This window comes from Lepisosteus oculatus, unplaced genomic scaffold (assembly GCF_040954835.1).
Source record: "Lepisosteus oculatus isolate fLepOcu1 unplaced genomic scaffold, fLepOcu1.hap2 HAP2_SCAFFOLD_56, whole genome shotgun sequence".
Classification (NCBI taxonomy): domain Eukaryota; kingdom Metazoa; phylum Chordata; class Actinopteri; order Semionotiformes; family Lepisosteidae; genus Lepisosteus; species Lepisosteus oculatus.
This window is the reverse complement of record NW_027168106.1, coordinates 1,395,064-1,401,413: the sequence shown is the minus strand read 5'-3', so window position 1 is coordinate 1,401,413 and position 6,350 is coordinate 1,395,064.

Genomic DNA, 6,350 nt, shown 5'->3' with positions numbered 1-6,350 from the left:
AATGAAAGAAAATCCTGAATAACTCCTCCAAATGCGTGTTACACTTTCATCAGGTACACACACTTTGAATGTGATGAACTATAAAAAGTTATTTTAACCATACCCAATGGAGCTCGGGAGTGCGATTGCATACACAATCATGTTTTCAGTGTTTGGACATCAGCCGTACATCAGAACAATCATTTCACTAACACAGCTCCATGTTGAGTGACTTCCCTCCAAAAACACAAAGTCACTTTCCCTTAGCAATTATTGCATGGACTTTGATTATCTGCCTTCTGCATCAAGCCCTGTATTATATACGGTACAAAGCCAAGCTTTGGGATAGTGCTTTGTTTGGATCCTTGTCTTGATCCTTTTGGATCCCAGGCTGCTCATTTGCAAATGAGTTTTGACATTAATTATAGTGACTATAGCAATGAGGTGGCACTGTGGTTCACAGATCTGGGGTCCTGGGTTCAATTCCTGGGGTGCAGTCTGGATGGAATTGGATGTTCTCCCTTCATTTGTGTGGATTTCTTCCAGGTGCTCCAGTTTCTTCCCACAGTCCAAAGACATACAGTACTAGTAGGTTAAGGTGGAACTACAGTCCCAATTTTGCAGACACAAAAGTATTTAATTTCAGTCACAAAATAAAATCATTGACATTATAGAAAAACTTTACAAACTCAAAATTGAGCACAAAATCATGAATTTTGTGAAAGGACTGTAAGTTACGCCATGTTGTAACAAATTCGCATTCAAGTTCCACACAAATTGCAATGTGATGCAGCCCTTCCTGCTCACTAATCACTGTAATGACTAATGCAATGTGATGTAGGAGAGAAAGGGTATAGGTTATGCAGCAAACATTTCACTGCAAAAAACGTTCCATTCCAAGGTTCTTTATGCAGAGTTAACAATGTAATATTATTTATTGGCAAAAACGTAAAAAAGTTGAGAGCAATATTTCCATTGGATTAAACGAGATGTATTCACAAGCCTGCTCCTTTACAATGTCACAGGGCCACAACAGATTATAGGAAGTTTTGCTGCCTCGTTCTGAATCGCAGAACATGGTAATTCTTTAACCTTGAAATGTAGTCTATTTTGTGATGTAATGATGCAATGTCCCTTTACTGAGAGCCAGCAATCAACGGATGTGTCTGATCGTGAATGGTTTTCCCTGTTGTTTGTTGTATTACTTGGTGTTGCATTTTAAGCTGTGCATGAGGCAGGACCCGGAGGCTGCTGCTTCTGCTGGTGCTTCTGCTGGGATTGAGGAAGAGCTGAGCGCCATGTAAGGCAAAGACACTGCGTTCCACTTTATCAGGTGCCTGGAGTGTAAGAGCTGCAGATAATATTGAGTCACATTAATCCCAACATATTTAAAATATTATGAAAATTAAATAAATTAAATCAAATAACTTTCATTAAAAAAATCAATCACTCTTTACCTTGCTTTTTCAGTTGTTTTTAAGGAAAATTGATGCCGAGAATGTGTGAATACTGCTTTTTGATGGTTCCAAGACCAATGTGACCTGTTCTATTGCCTGCTAATTGTACGTTCCAGGTTGAAAAATTATTTTTAGGAGGTCAAGGTGTATGAATGATAAGAGAAAAACTGAAATAACCACAGCTACGCAAACACCAGTCCACCAAAAAAAAAATCATTTAATTAAAATAAGGTAACATTTTTTTTTCATCATCATACGGATGAACTGTGCTAAATGTGTTTCTAAAAAGAAAAAGCAGGACGTGAGTCGTGAGCCAAGACCATGACTCTTTTGCTCTTCTTCACATCAATTTTCATCTGCGAGGAGGAGGAGGAGGGCGGCTCCTGATGTGCTGACACTTGGGGATGTGCCTCTGTGCCGGCCTGGGGGCAAAGCGCCGGCCGCAGTGAGGGCAGGGCACGTAGTCGGGGTTTGGATTCGCGGGGGGCTGGGGCAGGTTCACAACTTTCCCTCCTTGCGTGATCACCTGCTGCACCTCCCTGGCCTGTTTGATGCTCCGAATGAAATCCTCGTGCTTCTGCCTCCAGTTGTTCTTTCTCAGCTGGGAACAGGAAATGAAACCAATAAAACAGCTTCCAGAAAAAGTCCAGACTAGCACTGCGTACACAGTCTGGTCGCAAACCATTCACAAGGCAAGAAAATATCAATACAGTAATAACGTAGCTTTCTGGGGCCACCTTTCAGGTCATTGGGTAGAGAGTACAATTTACGTAGTTATGGTTTTGTTTCCTGTGAGTGCTATTTGCTTGATATGTAGATTTTTACAACAGAATTCAGAAGTCACTAAGACACATTTATTCTGTCTGGCAAATGTGCCTTTGCGGCAGTTTTTCAGAAGAGTAATTCATAAAACACTTATTTATTGTCTACATTGATTTATAAGCTGTCTGACTCTAGGAGAAAAAAAGGGAAGCTTGGAAAGAGTTTAAAGATAGCCCTTACCACGATTGGCGGTTTAACCTTCTTCTTATGGATGTATGTCTCCAGTTCTGTTCCCTTGGCCCTGTGCTTGAAAGAGTCAAAAACCTTCCTCTTTGAATTCTGAAGCTTCTTGCAGATCTTGCTGTGTTTCTCCAGCCTCTCTACAGCAAACTTCCCGTGACACAGTTCACAGGGCACCAGCTGAGGGTTTCCACTCTGGCTATTCTCATATGGAAATTGCTCAGCGGTAGGGCACATCAGACTTGTAGGGGACAAATATCTGTTTTCCACTGACAGAGTTTGTTCATCCAGACATGTGGTGTTATTTCTGAAGTGGCCCTGCGCGGCCTGTGCCGCTGACACGTCGCTTTCAGGGAGCCTTGCTTTCTTGAGATACTTTCTCCTTCCACAGGGGACGTCTTCTAGCCCACGGCTGCAAGGGCTCACTTGACGTCTCTCCTGATGGGAAAGCGCAGAGGGAAAGTGCGATTCTGCGCATCCGCCATCTTCCATTGGAGAACCATAATCAAGGTTGTCTCCTCTGATAGGAAGGGCTTTCCTTGGAGTGAAGGCTTTTTGCTTCTCCATTCTGCAGGTCAGAAGAGGCACGGCCTTAGAGCGGTGGTTGGCCCATGGTCCTCTGGGGCAAAGCTCGCTCTGCCTCGCCTCTATTTTCCCTTCCGGCCACCTCTCTGGAGTCTTCCATCTCTCTCGGAACCATCCTCAGCTCCTCCTGAGCTCTGAAGAGCTTCGCCTGCATCATGGCCTCCTTCTCATCTCATCCTGCAGGCTGGCCTCCCTCCGGCGATGCTCCTCCTTCAGCGCGGCCTCTGCCTCGGCCACTTTTCGTAGCTCCTCTTGCAACTGAAAGTGCTCCTTCCCATTGGCATGAGAAGGGCATTGCCCTGGAGGGGTCGCCACCATGGGGAGGACAGTCCTGTCCTTAGGTTTGCGTACTCTTGAGCCCCTCCTGCCCGGCCTCTCGCAGGGCCTCTCATGACCATCCTGAGGCGGGGTGCGGGCAAACAAGGAATCACTCTGTGCGTCCGGGCGGTCCACAGCCCGAACCTCACCAGGGCCGGAGACTTTCCTGTTACCCATAGGCTTCAGGGGGTAAGACCGATCATACCCCACAATGTTCTTCTCGGGGCCCTGTTGGGCTTGGAAGCGATAGCTGTTCCCCATCTTCTTCTCCGCAGCGTATTTGACATATTGGAAACATTTTCTCATCTTCTGTAGAGCTGCCTCCTGCCGCCGATTGTACATGGCGATCATTTTTTTCTCCTTTTCCTGCATCAGTTTCTCTTGGAAGGTGTCCTTCAGAAGCTGTATCTTGGGAGGCGGGCAGTACGTGGAGATCAGATCCTGTTGCCTTAAGGGCACGGGTCGATTCGAGTCTGTGTCCTTCGGGGAGGGGGACAGAGCACCAGGCTTAGGACTGGGCTCCATTGGCAAATGAGATATGAGCTTTGTTTCCCAGGTATCTGGAAAAGGCAAAAATGGCAAATAAATGATATCCTGCACAGTCTAGTATGGTCTAATAGAAAAGAATAAAAAAAAACAATTCAGGAAATACACAACTTTTTAATATTAAACCTAATGGTGTTGAATGCTGCATGCTGACTCAGTAGGAGACAGATCCTAAACATAAACATTATAATAAACATTTGTTTCCCAAATAACATTCTCAATGTTCAGAATGCTTAAAGTCATGAGCTTTTTTAAAAATGTTTAACTGAAACCTGGAAATGTGCTATTTCATTTCAAAGCTTGTATTATATCTATGATATAAATGTTTTTTTATATAAAATTAACCCATTATGCAACAGGGGTTTGAGCAAAAGTCACTGTGAATAAGGGAATTTATCAATATTAATTAGCCGTTTCACTACATTATAGATAGCTGAAGGATTATGATACAGTATATCGATTTCGCTACAAATTGACAAGCATATTTGATGACACTTACCAAACAAGTTTTAAACAGCGGAGAAATAGTTCACCACGACGATAGCAATGCAATGTTTGACTGCATCTCCCTATGTGATATATCTGTATTTGGGTATATACAGATCACGTAATTCAGGGAGCACTGTTACGTCAGGTCACCAACCATTATTACGACGCTCATATGTCATAGAGCTCCTTAGGATGTTTGTATAATCTTTATCCAAATTTTCATATGGCCGCAGTTACGGCGTTTATTTTACAGTTAATGTAACAGGGTGTCATTATATTTTTCTGTCTTTATAGTGGCAGACCACTTAAATAAATCTGAGTAGGCGGTTTCTACAAGTGGGTCAGATAAAATATTAAATATACAGTAAAAGCTCACACCTATTCATACCCTTTATGTACTGTATATCTACAATTACGTATACTACGTATACAGTTATCGTATACTATAATACGATAACTACCATTACAAAATGTCTCCCTTTTGATTTGAAGTGGTTCTTTTAAATAAGTAAATTGCAATCACTTAGCCTACATCTGAGCTCCTAATTCATCGCGACGACGGACTGAAACTCCAGTTGGATTTGTGAGAAGTAAAGGGGTGTGCCTGTTTTAAAACCGATTCATACGTCTTAAACACATGGACATAGATAGCAGTCTGTGTTATATAATTTATCTTTTTATTTTATTTAAATTTAAGTATCACATACACATTTTCAAAGTAACTGTACCCCTTTTAATTATGATCCCCATCGCTCACAGCTCCGAAGGTGAGACGAGGGCTACTTCAGATGGGATTTCCAATATTTCTCTCTTAGCTTGTATACCGGTGGAAAGGAGAGGGGTCTTAAAACGTGTTGATAGTAAGATTGGGATGTATTTGCAGTCTAGATATAGTTTTTTTAATGTTCGGAGCCGCCACAGATTCATTTTCTTACGACTGCTTTTCTGGATGACAATGACAATGCAAACGATGGTGTTAAGGCGAGGCTGTGCCTTAAGGCTCCTCTGCTTACAATATTCAGCGCGTAAATCGCAAACGAGCGCCTTCCCTTACGATGAAAATGCAGAAAATAAGACCACGAGATTTAAACCTACGGCTTACAAATTTATGCGTAAACACTAAAACCGTATCTTTAGCAAAACTGGCGAGACAATGTGTTTTATCATTTAAAAAAGTACTGGAAAATAATTAAAGGTTATCACGATAAACAGAGGTTACTGATCTACTACTGTACGCTGTGACCAAAAATGAGAGTCCCCCGATCCTCGCAGCCTTCATGCTTTGGTCTTGGCCTGGCCGTTTTTTTTAAGATAATGGGGTCAAGTTAAGAAATTATGCAAGTTTCTAATCAAATCCAAGGGCGCCTCGATCTCCTAAACATCTTTAGAAGGCCGACGGACCACACTGCACGGTCCGGGTCCGTTCCCTGACCCGGTTCTGGATAATGCCAGCTTAAAGTGAAAAATTCTACTGTACATATTATGTTTCTTATTATGGTATATATGTATAATATAGCGCGGCCGCTTCACGAAGCTAGAAAGAAAGTTATCCGCCATTTTTATTTTACCTGCAATTGAATTTGCCATTAAAATCATTATTAATACCGCAGCTGCTAAATAACTTACCTAAAAGCGTTCAGATACAAAAGCACTTGAGCTGTAATGTTTGTATACTGTTGGCCCGATGACCTACTTCAAGAAGAATTGTTACATAGACCGCCAAGGACTGTCATCACACTTTACGTCATAAAGCGCTTTAAAACTTTAGACAAGTTCAACACCTCATATTTTGTACTGTTTATCATGGTAAAAGCAACTCAAAGCAATTCTAAAAATGATCGAAAGGTAAAAATACAAGCTTATACGAGCTGTCGTTTTAACATTTATAACATATATTTAAACAAAACATATATAATCTATTTTAATAAAATAGAAAAGTGTTCTTAGTCTTCACTTAAAAGCTGTTAGAAGCTG